The 27,943-nt window shown below is 37.0% G+C and overlaps 1 protein-coding gene across 6 annotated transcripts in view; it reads left to right on the top strand.

The window, feature by feature from the left end:
• Positions 1-27,943, top strand: part of Nrxn3 (neurexin 3) — a 1,578,315-nt gene that overhangs the window by 978,094 nt on the left and 572,278 nt on the right. The window lies entirely within an intron of this gene.

Raw genomic sequence — 27,943 nt, 5'->3', positions numbered from 1 at the left:
AATGAAGTGAAATAAATGTCTGGACAGATTTCCTGTGATTGAGTTTTCTTCTTAACATTTTTCTACTTTGGTAGTGAGCTAAGGCCACAGCTTCATTCACCTAGAACAGCTATGAAATTGAGGATGCTGACCAGGGTACCAAAGTGTGGTGCTTGCAGTTTTCAAGCATGTAAATAATTTCCCTTTGAACAAATCCAACCCAGTGTACCGTGAGAAGAGTTGGAAAACCTCTTTAAAGCTCATAGGTAAATTTCCAGAACTACTTAGCAATTTTCATTGGTGGCAGGGTGCTGGATTCTTATGTTCATTATAATGAGCTAATGTTTATTTCTGAGAACTAGACTAAGTCATTAAAGTCCATCATCTCCCCTAGTCCCAACAATAAACCCACAAGGTAGAATTCCTACTTTCATTCTTTAGAAGAAGGATCTAGGTCTAGATAAATCAGATGGCTTTCCTTTTGGTGTTAGTTCATGACATGTTGTCTCTAAGGCCATGGAATTCTCAGGGATCAGTCCCCTTAGAAGATGTATAGGATGTGGTTGCTATCATTGCAGATGGTGTTATCGAGTTGTTTGCTCTTAACAATATGGGTCCTGTCTTGTGTGCACCACTACCCAAAGCTCTTAGCAAAGGTTTCTGAGTAAAGCATGAACTTGGGAAGTTTCTGGGCTTGTATACAGCTGTTTTTGCTGTTACCCAGCAGTATGTGTCTTGGTGGGTGAGAGGAGGGGCTATTAGTGGGTTGTGGTTTCTCTCTCTCTTCTCTCTCTCTCCTCTCTCTGTCTCTCTCTCTCTACACACATACACACACACACTCATACACATACCCATAAACATCCGTATACACCATTGTTCCTCTTTTAGTCAACACTGCAAAGAAAGTTCCTGTAACATGCTGTGTGTCACAAGTAAGACGTAAAGAATAAGATAAAGAAGTGATATGGATTTGTTAAACTCTGTCATTTTCATAATAAGTTCAAATGGCTTGTGTGTATAAATTCAAAGCAGTCTTTGTATATAAAATAGGTGGTGATAATCACTTCCTATTTAAGTTTCCTTAAATCTAAAGTTAAGAAGTATCTTTAACTTCTTTATTTCATGTCCTTCAGATGTCTAAATTAGAACTATAAAAAGGAATGCAAAGGGGGCTGGAGAGATGGCTCAGCGGTTAAGAGCACTGACTGCTCTTCCGAAGGTCCTGAGTTCAAATCCCAGCAACCACATGGTGGCTCACAACCATCCGTAATGAGATCTGGTGCTCTTTTCTGGGGTGTCTGAAGACAGCTACAGTGTACTTACATATAATAAATAAATAAATCTTTAAAAAAAAAAAGGAATGCAAAGCTTTGAGGAGCCAATGGGCACTGCTGCCAGTCCTATAGCTTCTGTGGCACTTATTTTTTTCTAATAAAATCTATTTGGAAGATGTAATCTCCAATATTGTCTTCTGCAGAACAGCCTATGCGTAGAAAGTTCCTATTCACAAGGCAAAGCAGAGGCACCCATGTACATGTGTCTAATGGAGAACGCAATTTTCTTTTCTAAACAAAGTCATTAAGAAAAATGTGTCAAAGGACTATAAATTCTCTAGAGGAAGCACTAACCACCAATAAATCCATCCCACTTGAGAATCAGCAGAGGTGGCTATTCTTCCACAGCAAGTGTGCCATCCTTTTAGCTCAGGGCCCATGGGATTGCTTTTGGATGGAGTGGCAAAGGACAGTAACAGGTAGAGATATGGAAGCAGACATTTGCATGGCCATCAGAAGCCATAAAAGAGTCTCCAGAGCAAAGTTCAAGTCATATGCAGACAAAAGTCTTTTGGTTTTTTACTAAAGACTTTTCTAAGTCTCTTCTGAGTAAAACATGCGCCATGTGTGCTTGGATATAATAGAACAGGGGAGACTCGAAGTCAGTCCATGGTGAGTGCTGGCCCAATTCCACCACACACAACAAAAGAGTCACACAACTATTCATATATGTAGCTTATTGCAAACTAACAATAACATATTTATCAATTCATCAAAACGAAGACAATTTTGTTATGTCTATCCAAATGCACTATGCAGTAGGTTTTTCTCTTTCTTCAAAAAGATTTCCCTGAAATATTTATGTCAGGAGAAGAAATATTTGGAAATATTTGGAAATCTTGTTTCTTTATTTTACAGACATTAGGTATCTGAGGTACAATATTTATGGACATCTAGTGGCTTCATACACTGTGTGACAAGAGTTGGCATTTTTATACCTTAATAGTTCTTAGGTACTACTGAAAATGAATTTCAAAATTCAAATGATATTTAGGTTTCCTTAATACTGTTAACACTGATTGAATCTGCAGTCATTCTGCTTACCAATCTAGACTGTCCCCCAAAACACAAATTATTCTAAATGTTCCCTGTTATTTTCTAAATAGAATAATGCTGTTAACTTTCTACCTATAAAACCCTATAATAAATATAAGTCTGTGTATTAATATCCATATATAGTTTTAATGAAAACTTTCCTATCTGGACTGAAAATGCTCACCCTAAGAGTCAAAGACCAAGTAACAAAACCCTAACAGCAGACATTAACTCTCTTCAGAGATCGTAACTGCCTAAGAGATTTCCAAAACATCACAGGCTATTGCTATCAGCCTTGATTGGTCCCAAAAGGAAGAAGGTAAGTCACTATTGCTGAATATACCATATACTTCAGAAATAGGACCCAGGAACCCCTGCACTAGCATTGATTTGAAATCCTCCTCTCTGAGTGTCAGCTTTTATGATACCAGAAAGTACCTTATAAACTTCCAATGGAGGGAATGAACCAACATTCCTATGCAGATATGAACTACACCAATGAGTATGGCATAATAACTCAAAGGATGCATTAGTAGTATGCATATATTAACAGTAAGCAATAGGTCTGTAATTGGACTTTAGACCCCCCTGAACCAAGTAAGCCATGCCTGGTAATGGAAATCTAGCTAAGTACTCAGGACTACTGAAGTTATGATCTTGGAGAAGAACCTACAATCTCTTGGGGGTTTTATTCTCTTGGTGGAGATGCATAGAAGAGAAAGGGAAACTACTTAGCTTATTCTAAACCTCTTCTTGCTCATCTTGGTCATTTACTCAATGATATAGAAACTAGGGACAATGAGAGCAAATAGCCAATGTAGCAGAAATCTACAATATTAAATAGTCTTTATGATTTCAGTGCTTACCATAATAAAAAGTACACCCAATAGAAGGTGTCAAAAAATTCACTGTGCATGCATGACTGTGTCACTTATCCTATATTATGATTCTTTAGTGAGTTGAGGTCACTTTGTACCTCAGGTATAGCAACTGTAGACAAACAGAAGTTAGCAGAGAGCTCCAAAGCAGGGCATACTTCCCTGTGATCTAGAAACTAAGGCCTGTGTCTCAGTGGTGGGAAAGGTCTCAGGATGCTACTGTGCCTATCACATGAGACAGCTGAATATGAAGAAGTTCTTCAAACCAGTATTTCATAACTGATGCAAAAAATGTATTTCAAGTACCAATAGGATATATTTTCAGAGGAAGGTGTGCAAATATCAATGAAGAGGTATAACCAGGCACCAGAGCCAGGTAAACTGTAGATTCATGACATATAGAGATAATTGGTATACCACTTGTCCAGATGGCAGGTGGATCTTGATAGGCAGTCTTTTGGTGACACTCAGAGTGTGTACTGCACCAACCTGTCCAATCGTGGGATCATAAGCCAATGCAATTAGTGTTCAGCTGATGTTGTGATTTCCAAAATCAACTCATGTCCACTTCCATTAAGATATTGCTGTGATTATCTGTGGCCACAGGAAAAATATAGAAAATTCCCCAAATACTACAATGCTTTGCTATAGATTGGTGCAAGCGAAAACTCTCCTTTTGTCGTTAGTCACTGTAGACATTATTTACTGACAGTTCTCAATTTGGCAAGAAGTCTATGAATACTTTAATCAATGATGTGTTAAACAACTTAGTAAGACTCAAAGGAGTTAAGTTTGCTGAAATGACACAATAGCTGATTAATAGGATGTGGTTTTGGTTGTTAAAATAGCCTGTAATGCTATATATTACAATTGCATTGTTTTTTTTAAATATTTTTATTTTCTATATTCTTTGTTTACATTCCAAATGATTTCCCCTTTCCCGGATCCCCCCTCCCCATATGTCCCATAAACCTTCTTCTCTCCATCCATTCTCCAATCACCTCCCTCCTTTTTCTCTGTCCTTATATTCCCCTCCAATGCTAGATCAATCCTTTCCAGGATCAAGATCGTCTCCAAACTTCTTCATGGGAGTCATTTGTTATGTGATTTGTGCCTTGGGTATTCAGGGCTTCTGGGCTAATTTATATCCACTTATAGAGATTGCATTCCATGTGTATTCTTTTGTGATTGGGTTACCTCACTTAGGATGATATTTTCCAGATCAAACCATTTGCCTAAAAATTTTGTGAATTCATTGTTTCTAATTGCTGAGTAGTATTCCATTGTGTAAATATACCACATTTTCTGTATCCATTCCTCCTTTGAGGGGCATCTGGGTTCTTTCCAGCTTCTGGCTATTATAAATAAGGCTGCTATGAACACAATGGAGCATATGTCTTTATTGCATGCCGGGGAATCCTTTGGGTATATGTCCAGGAGAGGTATAGCAGGGTCCTCCGGAAGTGTCATGTCCAGTTTTCTGAGGAACCGCCAGACTGATTTCCAAAGTGGTTGTACCATCTTACAGCCCCACCAGCAGTGGAGGAGTGTTCCTCTTTCTCCACATCCTTGCCAACAGCTGCTGTCTCCTGAATTTTTGACCTTAGCCATTCTGACTGGTGTAAGGTGAAATCTCAGGGTTATTTTGATTTGCATTTCCCTAATGACTAATGACTAATGTTGAGCACTTCTTAAGGTGCCTCTCGACCATCTGAATTTCTTCAGGTGAAAATTCTTTGTTTAGATCTTTGTTTAACCCATTTTTTAATAGGGTTATTTGGTATTAATGAGTCAGATTGTCTTCCTATTTCTTAGATTGAAAAGTAGACTCTTAAGTAAATCTTCTGCAGCTACAGGAAAAGAAGAAAAGATGCCTTCAAGATCCTGGTTATACTGTATACTGTAGATATACTAAGAAAACCTCCAAACTGCAATTAACCTAACCTGAATCAGGGTTCTGGTTCTGTTACTTTTCTGCTATGGTTACTAAGCTCCATTGAGATCTATGACTCACATTCTGTAAAGCATGCTAAAGGTGGAAGCATGGCTTAGAGAATAAGAGCTCTTAATATTTAAGCATAAAGATCTGAGTTTAGGTCCCACATAAAATCATGATTGTCTATGCAATTATAGACCTAGCATTATGCAAGGCAGAGTGGGGCAATACTAGGGCTTGATAGATAGCTAGGCCAGTTGAAATTATGAGCTGCAGACTAATTAAGAGACCCCTATTGCAAGGGTACAGAGTGCAGAGTGATAGAACAGGATAAGACATCTTCCTATACCCTTGACATAAACACGTGTCTTAAATTGTATGTGTATAAGCACACAAACACACATCACACTTAGATACTCATCCAATTAAAAAAATAAAGTAATAATTTCAGAATAATGCTAGTGCCCCTTTCAGATACTCTTTGTCAGTTTTGTCTGCTGTTTGACAATAGGGAATTAGGAAATACGTGGTCATAGATATATCCATCATTTCCTCTGTCCATGAACAGGAAGCAAGAAATGACCCCATGTAGCCTTGAAGTAGAACATTTAAAATTGGGATTGAATGTGTGAGGGACTGTTTGGAGATAGCCAAACTATTGTTTCTAGTAGACATTCAAAATGTTATATGCAACAAGACAATGCTCTCCAACACTTAATTCTGTGAGCACAGTCTAAAAGATAAATAAGTTACTTCATCTCCCTTGTCATTAGAATCACTACACAGATATTCCCAAGCTTCCTGTCAGCTCTGAGGGTCTGTAACTATTCTGTGCACCTTATCAGAGCCAAAACTGGAGTGGGCATACTGAGAGCAGTAACAGGAAAAAAAAGGCATAAACCATTCCTATGTAGAATTAGTTTAAATGTTAAACTTACCTTTGACCTTGTCATAGAAGAGAATAAGAATCAAGAAAATACATGAAAGGGTTTACATTCTGAGAAGACAGTAGTAACATAAATATATACCATGATCTATAAATAGGAATGACAATGTTCAAAGGAGATAAATTCAAAAGAAAACTAAAGGCAAAACAGAGCTATAGTTACCCTCTGAATCTGGATTTGGTTTTAAATTGCACAGGGAAGAGATTGTTAGATAACATTATTCTGGCCTTTAGTAGTACATTACCAGTGCCACAGAGCAAAAGATATAGTTAAGAGATAGAGGAGAATAAAGTATCTTAGAATCTAACATATCTACATTTATATTACTATTATATTAACTCTCATATAAATTATAATTTTAAACACTTCAAAAAATCTTATATTGAACTTAATAGGTAACCTTTTAGTTTGCCACCAAATCACCAATCATTAATCTAATTAAACTGAGGTTCTTATTGGCTAAAGTAAGAAATCAATCCTACTGATAGGGAAATGATATGAGTTGGCAGAATCATAGTACTAAATGGGTACATAGTTACCTAATGTGTATTAATTGGACAAGATTATCTGGGATTCCCTATTGAACAGAACCCTGTTTGTTTGCAATTAACAGTGCTCTGTTAACTAATTTTAGGACTGAATTTTTCAGAATGCAGATGTGATTAATACAGTCCAGATGGGGCATCCTATAAATGTATGAACCAACTCTCATGAAGTTAAAAACAGAAGTGCCTTAACTGTTTTCAAACCCTTAGGCAATGCTATCTAAATTACAACCCAAAATGGTTAGTACACTGTTCAGAGAATACATTAATAGCATCAGTTATTCTTTGAGATTTCTGTGTCCATGGATGACCTGGACCCTGTTGTATTTGTTCAGGAATCTTGTTCCTCTTACCTTGGTCTGCTTCCAGCTTTTGCTCAGATTCTCTTCCTTCCATCAGTGACTCTCAACCTTCCTAATGCTGTGACCTTTTAATTCAGTTCCTCATGTTGTGGTGACCACATTAATAAATTTGTTTTTATGGCTACTTCATAACTGTAATTTTCTACTGTTATGAATCAGAATGTAAGTATCAGACATGCAGGACATCTTATATGCAGCCCTTATGAAAGGGTCATGCAACTCATCAAGGGTTATGACTCAAAGGTAAGAACTGCTGGCTTAGATGATGGCATGCCTATACTTTTACTGTGACACTCAAAATTACCCAAACTATCTTGTCACTCTCTCTGTTTGCAGAAGGGAAGTACCATGTAGCCTTGGGCTCAATTGCAAAACAATCATTTTTGCTCTAGGAACTTTCAAGTGAACATATTTTGTGTTTCACTGAGTCATCCCAGGGACAGGATTCTCCAGGGTGAAGAAGAATTCTACTTCTGGGAATTCCTATCAAACCAGAAGGTAGCTGCAGGGTATGTCTTTGCAAGTGACTTGCAGGTCAGTGGTTGCTGAAGGAGACAAGAAGGAAACATCAAAGAGACCCCTCTGAAGACTCTCACAAAAGACACCAGGAACCGTGCACTTTTACTGTGGAGGTGGCATAGGCAGGCAACCTGTGAGATCTTGGTGGCTGTGTGCATGCTACAATGGCTGCTTGTCATCAATATAGACAATTGCTACTTAGAACATGGTGCAATGTATACATGAGCCTGGCTTTAGTTTTTACTGGTTTTCAGAGATCATCTTTCCAGAACTGCACCCCACTTTAGCCCATTCTCATAGTTGTGCTGGGCCTTCCTGGAAGCACAGACCCTAAGCTCGGTGTGTGATTTGTAGTCCCCAACTTCTCATATTCTATTTGTAAGGCATCTGAGTAACAAATTTGTATTCATGTATTTATTTGTTTTATTGGTTTGTTACTCAGAACATACATGAATTTGTTCTATCTAATTTAAGATACATCTGTTTCCTCTATAAGAAGAGACTCTAAAGTGACTGTTTCACTTCCCTACCCCTCTATAATTTTCTTCCTCCCAAATCCTTTTCCATCCTGCTTTTACCTACCACACTCATCACTGTCAAGCCTGGTAATTAATCAACACTCAGTTATAGATGGCTCCATTTCCCTCCCCTTTCCTTCGTTTTCCCTTTTCCTGATGGAATGATGAAGAGTGATGTTTGCTGTCCTGAATTCCTGACTCCTTATCCTGGGAGTGTTCAAGCCAGGTCCTCAACCAAGAGGAAAGCACTCAGATGAGAAATGTGACTCCAAAGGCTAGGCATCAAGGGGTTGAACCATGACCCCCAGCAATGAGGATCATCTATCTCCTCATGTCAGGAGGCCTTTGGGAGAAAGCAGAAACTAGCCAGAAAGAAAAGGTTCTCATCTCTTTGTTTTACTTTGTTCACGGCCCTGGGACTCACCATCTTTAAGTACATTGGCAGGAGTTCTAGGAATGATAGTTTTGATTGCATTCTGAGGCTTATATATTCACTTACCCCAAAGAACATATGCCAGCACATTTTTGCTCTCTGTTCTTTCTCCTGCTGTGTTTTCCCTAAATGTCTACAGGGAAATTCATGATTAGGCAAAGATTGTAATTTACAGAATTATTCACAAATCTCTTTTCTCATTGTATGGTCTGTTGAAGAGACAATGTCTGGTACTATTTAACTGGCATTAAGGAAAAATTTCCACAGCCATCACAGAGTCTGCAGCTCTGCAATTAGACACACATACCCTCTGAGTTAAGATTTGACATTGCCAGTAGACTCTATGGAAACAGAAATGGTCTTAGGTAGAACCAATGTTATAACTTAACTCATTCACCTATATCTTCCTAAAAATTCCTTTAATAGACACAATACAAAGAACATTAATTGAAAGTATGTCCTCTAGGCAACTGAAAATTAAAAAAAAAATAGCTCAAGTTGAGCCTTTAAGAAACCTCTGAGAAAGGGTGTAACAGTGCCATCTGAAGAATGACAACATGAAGGAGCCACTGGCAGATGGTTGCAGCTAAATGCGGTGATTTAATGAGTGAGGTCATATGTATTTCTGGTTGTCAAAGAATTGCCTACCTTATAAGTAGATTAAAATTGGCCTGAATGTGTTATGATGGTTTTTGTTTTCTTATCAGTGTGTTTAAGAGTATGATTTGGATCTTCTTGGCTTAAACTGTTTTATTAAAAAAAGAGAAATACACTGTAAGGATACAGAAGTATCTTGTGAAACTCATACTAGGTTCTGCATGTTATTGCTTTAATTTAGTTACATATACACACAACCTGCTATGTCCAAATAGTGTTAGAGCACTTCCTCGTCTTTGTCAATTGCACTGCTACAGCTGAGACTTTCATTTTTCTGTGATTCCATGTTTTACTGGAAATCCCTCAGGTTGTTTCCATTATCTAGATATTCATTTTCCTTGCTGTTGATGATACCATACCCAGTGCCCAAACCAGTCTTTAACCTAGGATGGTACTTTAACCTAATTCTATTCTATTTCAAGTCTAACCAGAAATAGGCCTATCAACACTAGTATTTCTCTTACACATAGTTTTCTATTCTACTGGGGATGGTTCTTCACGATCCCACAAGTCTCAATCTGTATTCTTGTCTATGCTTAAAGGCTCCTAGCAAAAATGTCCTCTCATTTCTCCTGAACACTGGTTTAAGGTGAGTCAGTACCCAGAGGCTTCATCTCTGGTCCCTACTCACCAGGGCTTATTGACTGAAGTCAACAAATATTCCTATTAATAACCAGTTTGATTTCTCCACTCACAATTTCCGTTATTCTTTTAGATAATACCCATAATCCATAGGGCTTTGTATTCTGTTGATTTCTCTTTGCATTCCTTTATAGCCCTACATCAGGCTGTTTACTCTTGTAGTGTTTCAAATAACAATGGCCCTTAAGAGATCATCTATTTGAATGCTTAATCACCAAGCAATGGAACTGTTTGAAAGGATTAAGAGGTGTGACTTCACTCTACTAGGTGTGACCTTGTTGGAGGAAATGTGCCATGCCTTTGAGGTTTCATGGGACTATGACATGTTCTCTCTCTCTCCCTCTCTCTGTCTCTCTCTCTCTCTCTCTCCCTCTCCCTCTCCTCCCTCTCTCTCTCTCTCTCTCTCTCTCTCTCTCTCTCTCTCTCTCTCTCTCTCTCTCTCTCTCTCTCCTTGTGGATTAGGATATAGCTTTCAGCCATGTCTCCAGTACCATGCCTGCCTGCTGCCATACTCCCTGACATGATAATAATGAACTAAGCTTCTGAAATTGTAAGCAAACTCTAAGTTAAATTCTTTCTTTTGTAAGAGTTGTCTTGGTCATGGTTCTGTCTTCATAGCAATATAACAGTGACTAGGACAGTAGTTGGTATGGGGACTAGAGTTTTTCTGTGACAGATCTGACCATGCTGTTTGATGAATGAGTGTGGACTTTAGAATTTGGATGAGGAAAGAGGTAAACACGTTAGACAAGGCTTATCATCCCATCTTAGTAGGAACATGGGGTAGTGCTGATAATGATATGAACTGCAGGGGCACAGCTCAAGAAATCATAGGTGAAAAATATTGTTATGTGACCTAAAGAACATTCTCATACTTTGACAACAAATATGGCTGCTTTTCACCATTGTTCTAAAAATCTGTCTGATATTAGATAGGAGAGTTTTAGAGTAATGGCTTTGACAAAGGAGATTTCAAGACAGTCTAGTATTGACTCTGTTGTATGCTTATTAGTAATCACTCTTATAGATATCTATAATGAAAAGGAGCAAACTGAACAAAGAAATGTAAAATATATAGTTTGAGGGGAAAGGAGTACAAGAAAGTGTAATGCATTTAGGTCCAGTGCTTAAGGAGATAAAAAGTTTAAACCAAAGCCTGATACTATATACAATAAAGTGGGGGGTGGTCAAGAATACACAAGGATAAACTTCCAACATGTGAAATAGAATTAAAGAAAAATTTAAGCAGAGAATAGAACCATCAACAACAGAATGCTTGTTCAATGTAAGGGAAAGAGGAGGCCAAGGCCCATTAAGCAGCACTTGACAACTTTGCCCAAGTAGCTTTGTTTTTAGTGTCAAGAATTCAAGAAAGTGCTTGTGGAATCTCCTGTTGAGGCCTGGCATAGCTCTGCTTGGAGGCTCACAGAGGCCATTTTATGAAGTTGTGAAGATGAAGTCTGAATTGTATTAAAGAATCTAAGATATTGAAGATTCCAGAGATATGGTGTACTTGCCAAGGGAAGTTGAATACTGGGTATGGAACCAGTCTACAAAAGAAAAATATGTTGTAGTCAACAAAACAGAAAATAGTTGGAGATCTGAAGAGCCCTATGATATCTGACATAGAGATACAAAATGTAGAGTTTGCCTTGCTGTGTTTTGTTCTTGCTTTGATCCAGTATTTTGTTACTATGCTCCAGTTTTTCCATTTGGGAATGGTAATGTATATTCTGTGCCATTTTATGTTGGCACAGAATGCAATTGTGATCTGGTTTTTGATTTTGACATTGCAGAGGGTTACAGTTACAAGATTGCCATGAGTCTCAGAAGAGACTTTGAACTTTAAATTTTTAAACATATTGAGACTGTAATAGACGATGGGGACTATTAAAGTGAATACATTTTTACATTATGATATGGCTACAAACCTTTGGGGGGGACAAGAGGGAATGTGGTTGTATGAATAAAAATGACCCCCACAGGCTCATATATTGAATGCTTAATTACCATGGAGTGAGACTGTTTAAAAGAATTAGGAGGATTTGAAAATGCAACCTCATTTAAGTAGGTGTAGTCTTGTTGGAGGAAGGATGGTACTGAGGGTGGGCTTTGATGTTCCAAAAACCCATGATAGGCCTGGTGTCTCTCTCTGCTTATAGATCAGGATGTAGCTATCAGCTACTTCCCTAGTACCATGATTGCCTGCTGCCATGTTCTGTGCCATGATAATGGACTAAAACTCCCAAATTGTAAGCAAGCCCCCAATTAAATGCTTTCTTTTATTAAGAGTCATCTTCATTATGGTGTCTCTTCATAGCAACAGAATGGTGTCTAAGAATAATTCTTCCTGAGTCAAAAAATAAATAAAAATAAAATATTAAGTGCTTCCTTCATATTATCTGAGAAGCAGAGACAGTGCCATTTACATAGCAGGTTCTTAATAAGCACACATTAATTATTTGGTCACAGTGTCCTTTTTAGCATCACAGAAAGGTTATACTGAAATCAGAAGGTCATTTGTCATCTTTTATTGAATGATCCCACTTCCCACTAAGGTTTAGTGCTCAGTCTTTATCATTTTCTTCTTAAAGACCATTTTTCAAAATCAGAGCTATTTCTGGGATTGGGAAACTCTTCCTTCACCTGGCCATGCAATTCTCAGTGAGTATGGTAGAATATGGATGATCCAAATAACTTCATTCTGCCATGATTTATATGACATTCTTTATTTCTCCTTATGGGTTCTTGCTTTGAATTGCAAATACTCTGTTTCACATATATTTAAAAGTTATTTTGACAGTATGTAATGTAGATTTAAAACATTCTGAACTTGGTTGTTTTCCCTTGATCAATTCTTTTTTTAGGAGAAAGCCTGTAAATACACCAACAAGTGTCAGAACATACAGTATAGTGAACAGCCAAGGACAATCTGTTATGATGTTCTGTGTATTAAAGATGAATTTGTTTATGCCAGCAGGAGGAATTTATTTTTAGTATTTGGATTTGATAGATTTAGTGAGAATGATATAATTTGCTTCAGTAGACAACAAAGTCATAGCTGAAAGATAAGTGATGATTTTTATTCACTGTTAAAGAAAGAGAAATTTAAAGCTAGAGTTGAGTCAGCTAAAGAAACAATACCCTTAAAATTAATAGGAGGAAATCCAAATATGGTCCATAGAAACTGAGTGTCAGTTAACTCCATTCAAATAGGTCACTGGAGGGAGGCAGGGGCCTGTTTGTTTCATTGAATCAATGAAGGTGTTAGCTGTATTACTTAGGAAGTATAAAACTGAGGAAGAGTTCCTAGAGACTAACTAATGTGAGTTCTAACATTCTTGACTGATTCTCCAAAATTAGACTTAAGCTGTGAGATGGACCATGGCTAATTTCTGAATTGTCAAATTTAAATGAAACAAAATTATTGGGCCTGCTTTCACTTGTCTTTTTTTTTTAATCCTAATTTTCTGTCTACTTCTTCCTTTTCCTCTATATTAACTAATTCTTCACTCTCTCATTCCTTTTTATTTAATATTATTGTGTAAATGGATGTTTGGTGGATATGATTAAGTCCTTCTAATCTGGTGTAGATAAACAACTAAGCATGCTGGATTTTATTTGTGTCTGTCCTGAAGATAGGAAAAAAAAGCAGCACTCAAAATTAAAGATAAGAAATATTAACTATGATCAATATTTATTTACACTGCTCTTCAAAGAAGACACAATGGTATATTATAATGCAGTAATCATCTGTAATCATTTGAAAGTCTTTAAAAAGTCATATTGTCAAGTAATAATTTAAGGTGATGTCTGTTAATTAAATCAACAGACTAGTGGGTAAAAAAATACAACTGCTATTTACTGTAGTGGTTCAAGTAAATTGTCCAAAACTAAATTTTGAATAATACTGTATAAAATCCAAATGAGTCACCAATAACTGGGACTGAGTTTAAACAAAGGGTCAATAACACAGTCCATAAGACTGTGTTCATTGGGTCCATATAGAATGATTTCAAATGCCTATATGATATCCTGAACAAGAGTTTCAGTGTGACTGCTCAGATGACATTGCGATACCTACATTATCTATCGACATAAAGACAATAGCTCAATGCAGATAAAACAATGTTACTTTCCAAATAAATAATAGTATTTATAGTCTGACATTTCTATCATAAGCACCTAGTGGAAGAGAATTAACAGAAGGGAAAGTTTGCAGAACTGGAGGACTCAGACACTGTAAAGGACAGCAGGCGCCGTAGAAGCCATGGAGGTTTTGGAAGTCATCTTCAGAGTAGAGAAGAAAACAGAACACTTGTGATGAAAGACTAAAGAAGATGTGAATGTATTTTTTGCAGGTGATATATTCATCTGTAGAGTTATAACACTAGGAAGGCATGAGTTAGTTTTTGAGTGCTCTTTCTTCAGTATATAAATAGAATACAGGTAGTAAAACAAGCGGGAAAACACCATACTCAAAGCTACAACCCACAGATAACAAGGATTTACACTTTCTGCCTCCTGATAACGTGGCCCAATATATTTGTGTAATTTGTTACCTCAAGAGTTCATTATAATTATCAATTAATTATCCACTGTCTCATTTACAGTGTATTTTCCTGACTTTCTTTTGTTTATTCTCAAGGGACATGACAAACATATGATGACTATCTCCCAGTAAATTTGGCCCTCATATTTTTGAATTAGTTATCATAGATGATTTTTCATAATCAATCTTCTATTCTTTGAGCTAGATAATACTGAAAATAGTGTCCTATCTACATGGGGAGTTTCTGTCTATAATAATAGCAACAACTGGTTCAACATCAATTCCTAGGTTTTGGGCAGAATTTTATTGAAGTCATCAGTTTGTATTAGTGAGCAATTTTGGAGTCAATTTTTGCCTTAGGTAGACATGATAGAATGAAATTATCATGGGTCCTTTTGGAACAACTCCTGGTGTCTCCATTGTGTCACGAGCATATTTACCAAAACTACTAGGCTCATAGCAAATTTAAACTATTACTACTACTTTTATGTCTACTACTTCTTCTACTGCTGCTAGTAGAAGTAGCAGTAGTAAAACATGTGCACAAAGAGAAGATAAGTAGCTTTTGTCTCTTCTTCTCATTGATGAGTATTACATGCCACCTTTACTTTTATTTAAAAGAAAGCATTAACCAAAATGTACTAATATGTCAAATCAAAGCCAACTGATCAAAGCTGATCATTTGAAAGACAATATTTTATTTCTTTTAATGTATGCAGAAATGTTCTAAGCTCTGCAATTGGTGAGCCATGTCCTTATGATAGAATCTGTGCCATCCATTATTCTTCCCGTTTAATGAAGCTACTGAAGAACAGTGAGTACTATTGTAGCAATAAGCATTTGTTATAAGCCTATCAAGAGTTTGGCAATGTGTTCCAATAGGAAATTAAGCAAACACAAACACGACAAACTACTGAAGTTGATGAAGCTTCCTTTTCAACTGTCAACAGAAATTCTGTAAATAGTATCGCAAACATGAATAGTTGTTCAGTGGTGACCCTTTGCTAAGCACCGTTTCAGCACTTTCATTATAACCCTAGTTTTCTTAATACAAAAACTTGACATGGGTACCATTATCAAGTTCACTTAGCACATGAGAAAATCTTTGAGAATTTCCTGAGATTATAAGGTTAGTAAACCAACCAAGCCAGAATTTGAGCTTAGTTATAAAACCTTTGTAGTTTACCTCTCTCCACAACAGAAACATTTGGAGCCCCCTTGAGTAATTTTAGGGCTAGTACTAACTTACATTAGCTTTTACTAGATTGACTTCTCCACCTAATGCATGGGAATCCTTCTTCCCATTTCTCTGATGGGAATCAGTCTTTCTATAGAAAGAATCAGGAATTGAGGTGAGCCTTCTAGCTTATCTAAAAAGCATTTATTGAGATTAATATTATTCACTCTCTTATCGATTACAGATAATATTTGTATTGGTTAATTGGATATATTACAATTACTTATTCTATAATGTACATAGTAGACATGCAAATTTGTGTAGTACCCAGTCCCAGGTTTTTGTTATTAACAGCTTTAGTAAAGATGCCTCATTTGAGTGATAGGCAGAGTGTGTATGGAGGTAGACTATACAGATTCCTGAAGCTAAACATGTACCCCATCCAAAGGGTCTTCAAATATCCATGACACATCTTTCTATTTTAGGTTCAATGTTAGCTGTGAATTTACGTGTTGATGCCAAGATTGCCTATAACAGCATTTTTTTTTTCTCCCTCCAGGTTCCACAATCTAGTAACTTCAGATGATGGTATCCTGTAGTGATAATGATAGTGGAGTTTATATTCAAAATATGTCCTAGTTTAAAGTTTTGTGGTCTTCCTGTACAGCAATTATAAAGAATGAGTGCTAATCTCATTCTTAAGGACAGTCATTAGGGTTAAATATGACACACCTGCAAAGCGTGTAATGCTCAGTAGATGCTCAGTCATGACTGGTGTGTGAGTTTAGTATGCTCTTAGCGTCCAGTGAGCTGCTAGTTTATTTAATCCTTATCTTTCTTCAGGGAAAGCTTTGCCTCGAGATATTTGCTGATTTCTGTGACATAAAGTCTCCCATTGACACTAATTTCGAGCTACCACTATGGCGCCAGTTGGAAAGCAGTATGCACAATCAAACAGCTCTTAGGAAGTAGTGTTAGCTGGCTCCAGCATGGCCCTGTGTGGCCAATGCTTGCCACCTCGTCCCACTCACAAGTAAGATTTGTAACATTAATATGTGACTATAAAGATACACAGAAAACAAATTGTATTACAAGGGCTCCCATCAGGTGCAGACAATGAATGATAAAGTGTAGTGATGGCTTTGGCTGCCACTTTCTCTCCTGGCATGGTACACTGGTACATTCTCCCCAGATGTGCTTGCCTTTTGCCTTTCTTTGTTTCACATTCCCCCTTTTCTCCTCTCTTTTTCAACACACACTTTACCCAACACATCCAATTATCAAGGGAAGAGGTGGATTTTTATGAGAAATTCTGAGCTTCAAGGAGAAAAATAAACTCAAGATGCCTACATCTTATCAATACAGGTAGCCTCCTGCTAAGAAACATATATAAAAGCAATGAGTGGGCTGTCCAAAATCTCTGGCATCAAAATTTTGGCATACGAAGAATGGATTTGTTCAGTATCTGGCTGTACAGTCTTTCCATGTAAAGACAAATGCCGAAATATGTCAGTTTTCGTGTTTTAACTCACCATCAACTCCAGATTGTTCAGGACTTCTTGCGGGTTGCCTCCAGTGGTTCTGTGAAAACTAGCAGCTGTTAGGTAGATATTGAAGAGAGGCTCCCTGGGTACTGCCCTCCTGTTTTCTCCTTCAGGCACAGGTGGGGATATTTATGCACAGGGAAAGAACTAAGAGGCACATGTCCAGGTTCCTTTCTAGCTGTCTGCTTAGAAAGCACTGTTTCCTGTACCATCCTCAATACACGACACCACTGAGACTTGGTCCAGAGCCACCCACAGCATTGCTTTGTCCTTTGCTGCCTGCTTCCTTCCAGCAGCTCGTTGGCAGGTGGCATCATATTCTTCTCCCTGAACAGCATTCTCAAGGGAGGCTGGGCTTGACTAGTTTTATGTCAACTTGACACAAGCTAGGGTCATTTGAGAAGAAGGAGCCTCAGTTGAGAGAATGCCTCCATATAATCTGGCTATAGGCAATCCTGGTAGCTGCTGGTCCTGGGTTCTATGAGAAAGTAGGCTTCTTAAGCTATAGAAAACAAGTCAGTAAGGGGCACTTCATCATGGGATCTTCATCCACTCCTGCCTTGGGGTTCCTTCCATGTTTGAGTTCTTATCTTGACTTCCAAGTGTGAGCCATGTAAAACCTTTCCTTCCACGTAAAACCTTTCCTTCCCAAATTGCTTCAGTCATGATTGCTTCATTACAGCAGTAGAAACTCTAAGACAGAGACCTCCCTTCCTCTTTAGTAAATATTTAGGCATTTTTGATTGCGTCAGTATTGACTTCTTTTATGCTTCATACATTAGAAGAAAAATCCTTCCTTAACATTTGACTATTGTTGATTTGGAGAACTAGGAATGCCAGAACAGCGAATAAACTATTCGATCATATCATTCCTATGGTTATTGGAAAAGCATACCTTTTAAGTGTGCTGTACCTTTAATACCTCATTATGTTGGAAACCCAATTGCATGCTGGGTCTGGATGTTGCTGCTCAATTCAACCCACTTATCACATAGCATTTGTTTTTCAATAGTTGTTAATGTTGATTTTTAAAGTTGGGATGATTTTTTTTTTTGAGATAAAGGGCATTGCCATAGAGACACTGGCAACGCGAAGAGGAGATCTACACAAGAAGTCCATAAGTAGAAACAATTTAAATTCAAAACTTTCTTAGTCACTCTTGTCATCACGCCTTAACATTAAGTTAATTTTCATGTAAAACATCAAGCAAATCAAAAATAGCACCATATCATCATCATCATCATATCTTTATTTGTCCTCAATCATCACCATTGTTATTATATTTATTTTATGGTTTTGATTAATTCACTTTTAATAGAGCATCATAGTCTGAAAATTATTTGACTGCAGTGCTTGCTCTATAATCTTGTGAAGAAAGTTTGGTTATTCCTGCCATCTCAAACACTGCATTCTTTGTCCAAAGTATTATAACTTTTTCCCAGTAGGGCTCAGGATTGAGTGCAGTTCCACCCCTAGCTAAAGCTCACCCTGACAAACATCATGTCATGCTGACTCTAAAATCCTCCTTAACTAAGCCTTAGACTTTTTTATTTTTCATAAATTCCAAAGGTTTTGCCAGAGGAGTTCTAGACATTTGACTTAATCACCTTCAAATGCAAACACCAATCATGAAAAAGTTCTTGTGAACCCTGTCATTATAATACAGATCTAGATACTCCTCCTCTTTAAGGATGCCCACAGCTGAGAACACAGCTTCTCCCTTTCACCAATGCTATGCTCTCATTAAATTCTCTAGGCATTAAAGTCTCAGAACACTTGAGGCTAGACTTGGCCAGAAACAGATTTTTGCTTTATTTTATTTCTGTAGGTGTTGGTTTTGGTATTTTCCTTTCCCTTTAATCTATTTTCCCAGCCTTGACCTAAAGGGTGATTTCCTTTACCTGTCAGGAATATGTGGCAAAGGGAAGATGCTTACTACTTTGCCTGTTGCTGTCTGTTACTCCTGGTACTCAGCTGCCACCAGCACAACAGACAGAGGTTGAGAGTAACCCTCATGCTTAGAAGGCAGTGTCCCTTGCCAGAGTTCTTTCTCTTGGCATTTCTGCAACCTTCTAGAACTACCTGAAGGACAAATCCCCCTGCCCATGATTTTATTTCTAGGCTTCTTTGGAAAGAGACAGTGAAATGATTTATTCCTCTGTACAAATGAAGTACCAATGTATTCTCAGTACAGAGTTCTGGCCTCTGATCCTTGGTGTTCTTAGGTTAATCTAGTATTAGGCTAGCTTGCTAGCTTGCCTTGGCTGGAGAGAAGGACAGAGAAGATGGATGAGGTATTAAGCAAACAGAGACATGAAGGATCTGAAAAATCTCTTGATGACTGCCTTCTGTGTTTCTGTTTTCATCTGCTCCTGGGAAGTCCCTTACAGAAATGAGGCATATACATAACTCGGCTTGATGCATGCTATTTTAAGTTAAATCGGTTCTTTTTCACTATATGGTTATAATAGACAGCTTACTTGTCTTTCTGTATTTGCCTCAAAGAAAGACAGATGTATGAGCATGCACACAAACACACACACACTGCACATCTGCATTCAAATGTATGTAAGAAATGCATAGAGTAAAGGTTATTGTATCATTCTATGGCTCTTCTCTACATCCTTATAAACCTTACAAAATCATTAAGGAAGGAGGTTCAGTGGTTAAGAGTACTTGATGATTTTGCAGAATACCCAGGTTCATTTCTTGCTACCCATGTGTGGCCCACAACTGTCTGTAATTCTAGTTCCAAGAGATTCAATACCATATTGTGACTTTCATGAGCACCGCATATCTATGGTATATAGACAATGTACATGCTGGCAAAGCACTTAAACACATAGACTAGAAAATAAATATACATTCAAAAATAAGTAAGATGGCATGGGAACGATGTGATGGCATGGGAACGATGGCTCAGTGGGTGAGATGCTTGGTGTGCCAGTGTATACATGCCTGAGTTCAAATCCCAAGGATCTACCTAAAAGCTAGGCATGGTAACACACATCTGTCATCCTAGCACTTCCATGGAAATAGACCGAAGAGTCTCCAGAATCTTTCAGGATAACTAATCTTCTGTGTGCAGTGGTTAAACAACTAAGAAGAGACTCTGCCTCAAACAATGTAGAAGGTGGTAAAGAAAAACACTCAAGGCAGTACTCTCTTATCTCCACATGGGCATTCCAACACTAACATATATGGATGCACACACATGTATATTTACATATACACATACACACAGAAACATCTCATATGAATCAATAAGAAAGACATGAAGTATGAACTCATATATAGTTGACCATAGAATGTTGTTTTTAGGAGCAAATTGAGAGTCATAGATTATGCTTTGAAAAGAACTGGGCTGTGTTCTTTTCATTGCATATGTACAGGTTAGTTTACAAAGTTAGCTTGTTGTTTAGTAAATTGGCTTCTTATTTCATGCAAAATTTATACATATTTTTCAGGTTGGAAGTGTAATTTTACAGAAAGTACCAGAAGCTGTGATTCTGTAGAAACATAAAATATTGTCTCACAAATATACTACCTTTTCCCTCCCTCCAACTATTCTTCTTCAAGTCTTAAAACACAAAATAAACAAAACAAAAACAATGATTGTCTCAGGAAAGGAGATGAAAAGTGGTTATGCTGGTTACCCCTTCTGTCAGTGGGCTTTCTTAAGGAGTGGACAAAGCCTAGATTTCATTTTGTGTGTACTGTAAAGCTGTTTTTCCGTTAGTTGGTTCAATTTATCACATTCATAGAATTAACATGAGTTTAAAGGGTCAGAATATACTATAGTAAAACTACAACACAATTTTCTTTATTCATTTATTAGTTTATTTAGATAGAATCTTACTATGTCACCTAGGATGGTATCATTCATAATCACTGTGCAGTTCAAACTGGTCTCGAACTCGTGCTGATATTAAAAGTACATTCAACCACTCCTAGATTGCAATTGTTTACTTTGAGATAATTTCATGCAATCCAGGCTGACTTGTTATACAGCCAATGCTGACCTTGAACCTTGATCCTCTGCCTTTCTCTGAAAGAGCTATGACTACTGTCCTGCATCATCACACTGGGCTTGCAATTTGTTTCAGTGTAAGATATTGATAATGTCGTGTCAGTCATTTAGTGAAATGAAAAGAATCAGTGAAGAACCAGTGGGATTTCTTAAACAGAAATGCTTGCAATGGTATCATCAGAGCTCATGGGACAGTGTCCTGGTGTTTCTCAATGTTTTCTCAGATCTTTGTCCCGATGTGATAACATTGGTTTCAGGATAGAAGTCTGACCCTTATGACAATCATGAGGTAAAGTTCTTGGGCATGTATACAGCATGTTCAATCCTGGGGAAAAAAGTCTTTGGATTTAAGGCTTTAGTCATCAAGATGTGTGTTCATTTCTTTCTAATTTAATAGATTTCATAAAAATGATAAAATAAAAGCAATATCTCTGAAATTTGCATAAGTATAACTAAACATACACTATGGAGAACTCTGTCAGAACATCTGGGGTTTTTTTGGGGGGGGGAGGGGAAGCTAACCAGTCCCAGTCACTGCCTTAAATGTAAAAAGCCTTTATAGCATCATGGATTCTGTGGGTTAGATGTTTGGACAGGATATAACAGGGTTGGGTTGTCTTTGTTCTCCTATTTATAGAGACTCAATTATGAACACTTGAAGAGTTTAGGCTAATCAGATTTGAATTACTTAAGGACCTCTATTAAAACAACTGAAACACGGGTTGGGATGATTTGGAAGCTTAGCTTAGCTGAGACCAGATATGCATCTTTTCCTTGGGGCTCAATTTTTCTGTGCATGGTGGGTGCAACTCTGAAAAAAAGGAACTGTAAAACTCTGACCCAGCTTCCAGCATGCCAAGGATACTCCTACTTTTCAGTGGTGGCACATGAGTGACTCAGGCCTACCAGGTTAAGGAAAGAGAAGATAACACACTCCAGTTCTTCATAGGAAAGAGACCAGACCACATTACAAAATCATAATGAAAGATTTTCATCTTTTTATGAAAAATGTGTTGCCTACATATTAAAATATGGCTGTCTACCACCTACATCTCAAATGTGATTGTTGCCTTGACTTTATATTTCATTAAGAATAGTGGAAATAGAAGACACCCAAGAAAATGAGGCCTTCTAGACACAACAGAATTGATACACATATGAACACACAAAGACAGAGGCGGCATGCACAGGTCTGGATTAAATGGCATCTCAGTGTTGAGAAGGGAAGTGGACACAAGCTCTATCCATAATGCAAAAGCTAGCTCCAACTGATAAGAGTTGACAAATGAAAAATTACTTTTTTTCCATTGAAGTCTTACTGGATAAACAAGCCACTCTTCAGAGCAGGTCCCATGCTTAGTAATAGATTACCAATACAAAAGAAACTCAGTGGTATTTTGGAGAGGTGTGTGTGTGTGTGTGTGTGTATGTGTGTGTGTGTGTGTGTGTGTGTGTGTGTGAGAGAGAGAGAGAGAGAGAGAGAGAGAGAGAGAGAGAGGAGAGAGAATGGTTAATTTGTTTATTTGTTTTATTTGGTTTGTTTTTTTTAACTATACAGATCTTTTTCTTATATAATATTGTTTCTCATTTTGTTTTAAGTGGGTTTTCTGTGTGTGCAAATGTGTGTGTTTCAGCATCTGTTCCTTTGGTTCTATTATTTTTCTGTTTGTTTTGTTCTATTCTGGTTTATTTTTCTTTATCTTATTTTATTTTTAGTTGCCTATTTGTATTCCAATGAGAGAGAAAGAAAGGGTGTGGATTTGGGTGCGTGGGAAGTGGAGAATCTTGGGCGGGGGGAGACTTGGGAAGGAGGGAAACCATAATCAGAATATATTGTATGAAGAAGCTCTATTTTCAATAAAATAAAAGAATCGCATTGCTTGGTCACTCCATCATGCTAATATAAAATGTATCCCTTTAAAGTACTCTGTATTTAAAACACGTTTCCAATGATAATCATAAAAAGCCATAAATAAATATGCAAAAATCAATTAACAATACTGTCTTTATTTGTTTAGGTCATTTAATAATAACCATTGTTTGATAAGTTGTTGTAACATAAGAGAAGAGAAATCAAGAATTCAATGGGCACATTTGAGCAAGAGAGATTAATGGATAATCAGGATCCAGGCATGCTTAGATAGGAGTAACAGTCATAAATGATGCACCAAGGTTCTCAGCCCTTCTTGAATAATACAGTCATTCACAGAGCTACAAAACCAGAGAACACCATGGTGTTCTGGTTCTTGTCTCAAAATGTTGATCAAATTGATCTGATATGTAGACCAGGCAGCAATATAAAATCTTCTTATGTGATTCTAATTCATATCCCATCTTGAGAAATGTTTCTTTGAACCCCTTCTAATGTAATATGAAATAATATTAAATTGTGTTATTTATTGTCATAGACAAATATAGGTAGGATCCAGGATTTTAATATCTATGCCAATCATTTGTCTCTTATTCTATTATTATGCTCTGGGGTCTGAGGGATTCATAAGTTACATGTTTGCCTACAGACCCATCATCATGCCAATGTTCAAAGCACAAAGGAAAAAGCTGAAATGAATTTTCTTTTGTAGTGATAACAGTGACTTCTTAGTTGCTTTATTTTTTTAACTTCTAAAACGCCTTGATAACTTTTCTTTGGATTTCATCCAGATATTAGAACTTTCTAAACCCTAGACATTTCCAAATACTCTTCCCAGGAAACAGGGCTCCTTTACAGCCTGATTCATCTGCTGGATTCTGTACTTGGGCCTGTTTTTTGAGTGCTTGGCTTTGTAGCTACTTAGTGAACAAGGGACTTTTAACAATGTGTCTCTCCCTGTGCCTTCAGAAATCTGAGAAGAATAGAAAACCTGTTTTCCAAATAGCCAACTTTTTTCAGCAAACTTTTCCTGAGCATGACACTATTTCTAGACCGTGTGATATTCATGGAAGGCACTGTAATGAATGGGGCAAACTTACTTTGCATTCTTAGGAGATGAAGGGAGTAAGTTAGAAGCAAGGAGATACTTTCAGCTTCTTCTGATAGAAACTGGAATAAAAAAAAAACCTAAAGCAAAAGAGTATTATTGAGAAACACTTTATATGATATTAAATGGTGTAGGGGCGAGACAAAAGTGGTAGAAAGCTATGCAGAGAGACTGGTGGCGGGGGTGTTTTCTTGTTTCTGTGATAAGGGCTCAGGTGCCCTTGAACTCAGAAAGTAGCTGAACCTGACCTTGAACTTCTGATCCTCCTGTCTTCATCTCCCCAATGCTGAGAGCTTAAGAACTCAGTACCATTCTCAGTGTCAATGGTATGGGTAGTGGATGCAAGGGAGTTAAACATGCTGGGCAAGCATTCTGTCAACTCTTGCCATCCCCAGAGAGATGGTTAGTGCAAAGGCTGTGTAGCTACCCTTAGCTCAGATTGTTTAAAAATTTAAAATTGCAATCAATTAAAAATAATACAATTATAGAACGCCCCCCCCCCAGGATCCTGGAAGGGTCTGCAATGTGGACAGTGAAAGTGGGTAGGTAGGAGAAGGAGTTAGAAGCAGTCATTTGCAAGTCTCCTGGTGACTCTGTTTCATCATGCAAGGGGTAGGTCATCCAGTTTTGGATGGGAAGTCAGAAGAGTGATAAGCCCATTTAGGACAACACTACAGTTGTCCTAGTGAGATATGAAAATAGAGAAAAATATATACACTCAGTGTTTCCAGTGAATCATATAGTGTTATTAATGATAAATTAAATCTATTCATAAAATGTGCATCGATGTAAGTAAAATTTTCATGGTAAGCTCTCAACAAATGCTATTGGAATTGTTGAGCTATCAACAATATCAGTAAAGCTTAGGGAAAGCTTTTGCTTCGTCATTGGCTCAAGTTTTGACAAGTTCAGTAAGTAGAGAGGTGACTGCAATTTGTATCTATTATCGTTCCAAGCTCTTTCCTGACCCCCACGATGATAGTTTGTGAGCCTAGCTAGCAGAGGGTCTACCAACAGAAGAGACATATTGGCCTTGATCTTCTAACAGAGAATATTCTGTCTAACTTTCCATTGACTAAATCCCCTGCTATCAATAATACTTCTATCGTCCCTGTTGTTTTGCTTTACCATAATGTCAAAAGATACAATGGATTGATTTTCTATAGTCATTTAATAATTTTTAAAAAACGTGCATGGGTGTTTTGCCTGCACATATGACTGTGCTAGACCCCGGAAGGCCAGAAGAGGACATAGGGTCTCCTGGGACTGAAGTTGCAGATGATTGCAAGTCTCCATGCAAATGCTAGGAACTGAACCCCCAGGTCTGCTGGAAGGTGGCCAGTCCTTCTAAACACTTACTCATCACTTGGGCCCCTTGATTATTACTTTTATTTCTAAATTTGATGGCCAAATAGAATTATATTGTAGCAACTGGAACTCCTATACAATGGAACAGTGTGGTTTCAAGATCAAGTTGCAATTTGAACCATTTCAATATATATTATGATTATATATGTATATGTATATATATATATATATATATATATATATATATATATATATATATATGATTCAAAATGAAGCATAGGTAGTAAAACAAGGTAAACACCATTTCATAGCACTACCATTGAGAAGCACTGGTTTTAAGATGAATGCAAATTTTCATTCTTTTCTGCATTAGGGTACCTGTGAGGAACTGTTTTTGACAGGCTATATACAAGGGAAGACTGCATTTAAGTAAGGTTGCAGGGTCTGCCTTGGAAGATATTGCTCAGTTCCAAGCCCAAATACTCCGTCTTTCATGTTCAACTAGATAACTTCTTGGTGTCTTTATTTCTTAGTTTCACTCCCATAAGCTGAAATTACTGTCTGTTTTCCAGTTTAATGAATGTGGCCAGTCTCAGAGAAATCTTGCTTTGACACTGGTTGACTTTAAAAAAGAGAGGCTTCCCAGGCAGATAATATTTTGCTCACCATAGAGGGTTTATTTTTTTCCCTTCTTTCTCCTTTTTTAATAGGATGCTTTTCGAAGCAGATTTAAAGACACAATGAGCTGAACCACAAGGGCAGAGTATTCACCTAGAATTTTTCCCTGTTCCTGCAGTACCTGGTCTCTGGCAATAGCAGCAGTCCATTTGAATAAGCATGTAAAAGGATCTCATTATTGTTTTAACTTTCATTTTCTAGGTATATGAATAACAGGAATACAACATGGATAATTTAAATAACATGCTTATTTGATACCTACATATCTTATTTGATGGGATGTTTCTTTGGCTTTTTGTCAGTTTTCAAATTGAATTGTCTTATTGAATTGTAAGAGTTCTTTGGATATTTGCCTAAGCATCCATTATCAGTCCTGTCTTTGTAAATATTTCTTCCAATTTTTGTATTGTACTTCCATTTTTTTAATAGTTAATATTTCTCTTTTAACTGCAGAGTTCTACAAAGGAAGGACCAAACTTTTAGTAATATTATTTAGAAGGTACATTGTCTTCTCTCTACCTGGTTTTGTCTGCTCTAGAAGACTGTGCTTCCATGACTCCCTCTGGCACAGTCATTTCAGTAAAATGAAATGACTGAGACTCAGAAAGAGAACCCAAAGTTAAAGCCAAAAGAGTTGTATTTAGCTCCTTGCCTGTATCATATCTGATTCTTTTAATTTATATCATCTCTTTCTTCATTTGGTTAATTGGGCCAAGGGTTTGTCAATCTTACTTAACTGTTCAAAGAACCAGCTCTCAGATTTGTTGATTCTTTGTTTTTTGTTTCCATTGTTTTGATTTCATTAAATTCTAGTCTACTTTTTCTTAATTTTTTGATTTTTATTTCTTGTAATCTAGTAGATTTAGGATTGGTTTGTGCTTATTTTTTTCTAAATTCTTGAGTAACAAAGCTAAGTCATTTACTTGTTCTTTTTCTGACTTTTAAGTGTAGGATTTAAAAGCTGTAAATTTCTCTTTAGGATTGTTTTTAAATATGTTTTAGAGGTGCTGTTGTGTTTTCATTTTCATTTAGCTACATTATTTCTTTATTATTATTAAGGAAGATGCAGAAACCAAATAAATAGTGCATATATTACACTGTACTTTAGAGCTAGGAACAGCAATGGTTACAACTGCTCAACTCTGTATTCTAAATCCTTCACTTCCTGTGAAGGTTTCAACACTGTAGGTTACAATGTTGAAGGGCGTGTTCCTGCTGGACATTTCAAAGTGTTAAATATACTCATATCCTGTTATTTTAAAAAGAAATTTGCCATTGTCTTCCTTTTGATGAATTCTTTTGATTATCTAAAAAGATGTGATTCATCTCTATGGGCAAGTAAATGCTTTTTATAGAAATATCAAGTTTCTGAATCACATTCTATATAAGAAAAATAAAACAAAAGAACATCCTTTACTCAAGTGAGTATGAGTGTTCCTGACCGACTGGAAAGGGACTCTTCCTCCTTCTGAGAGCAAACTTATGGCTTCTATACATACATTAATTAGCATTTAACTTTTTATGGATTATATCTAGCAGACATAAAAATAATAAAGCAATGGTTTCTCAGAGCCATGGAAAATATAATTTTGAAATATTCATATGATTTTTTTATGTGACTGTGTTTCTGAAACAAAATAACCCTGTATAAGTTTAGTATGCCCAAAAAACAACTACACTGATTTTGGTTCTCCATTGGGTATACAATTTTGAAAAATGTATTTTTTTTTCTAGGGGATCTCACCAAATATGAAAATATTGAACTGTATGTTACCTTTGCTAATTTGAAGCAAGGCCATCACTTTAGTGATAAATCATAATTCAAGACATCTGTTATGAGTTTATTTGTGTTTCCTACATATATTTCACAGAGTTTTCTTGTTTGGCTGTC

This window comes from Apodemus sylvaticus, chromosome 6, assembly GCF_947179515.1.
Source record: "Apodemus sylvaticus chromosome 6, mApoSyl1.1, whole genome shotgun sequence".
In the NCBI taxonomy this organism is placed as follows: domain Eukaryota; kingdom Metazoa; phylum Chordata; class Mammalia; order Rodentia; family Muridae; genus Apodemus; species Apodemus sylvaticus.
Note: the sequence above shows the minus strand (reverse complement) of the source record. Positions and strands in the feature narration are given on the sequence as shown.